This window comes from Aptenodytes patagonicus, chromosome W (genome assembly GCF_965638725.1).
Source record: "Aptenodytes patagonicus chromosome W, bAptPat1.pri.cur, whole genome shotgun sequence".
NCBI classification, from domain to species: domain Eukaryota; kingdom Metazoa; phylum Chordata; class Aves; order Sphenisciformes; family Spheniscidae; genus Aptenodytes; species Aptenodytes patagonicus.
Window position 1 is genome coordinate 2,823,179 of NC_134981.1, and position 651 is coordinate 2,823,829.

A 651-nucleotide genomic window follows, 5' to 3' on the forward strand; every position below is an offset into this window, starting at 1 on the left:
TTCAGCATCCAGCTCCTACATGACTGGTGGAGAAGTGCTTTCCATTGCTTTCGTTTCCCTGTCCAGGACCAAAGTGCCGACTACCCGCACCAGGGGTAGAAGCCACCAGCTTAGTGCTCATGAATAACGCAAATGCCTACAATAGGCAACTCGCAAATCTCAGTCCCAAGAACAGTGCCACGGTCCTCGAAAACCCGTTACCGGTCACGGAAACACTCCCGTTATTGGCAGGACCAGGCAAGACCATCGCTTTTAATGTTGGAGTCCTCCTTTAAAAGACAAAGTAACCTCTCAAAAATTGTGTCCTTAACAATACCTGACAACTAAGCACCTTGTAATTTTATAGAGCAGATGCTAAGTAGCATGGGGCCTGACAGGAGAAGGAGGGGAGGAAAGAGGATTTCTTAAAGGGAGCCTGAATCCCACTTAGGGGAAGGCCCATCTGGCTGTCTTTAACTGGTTGCATTAAAGAAGTGACCGGCGATCCCAGTCACTCTGCGTAGCAGAGTAAAAACGCAAAGCAAGGAGACAGTCCTTTCTAAAGCGCTTACTCTTCAAAGAAGAGATTAAAGATGTCTCAATAAAGACCACCATCAAGACGTAAACAACATTTGAAGGGTCCAGAGGCAGAAGCCCCCCCTGGGGCAGGAA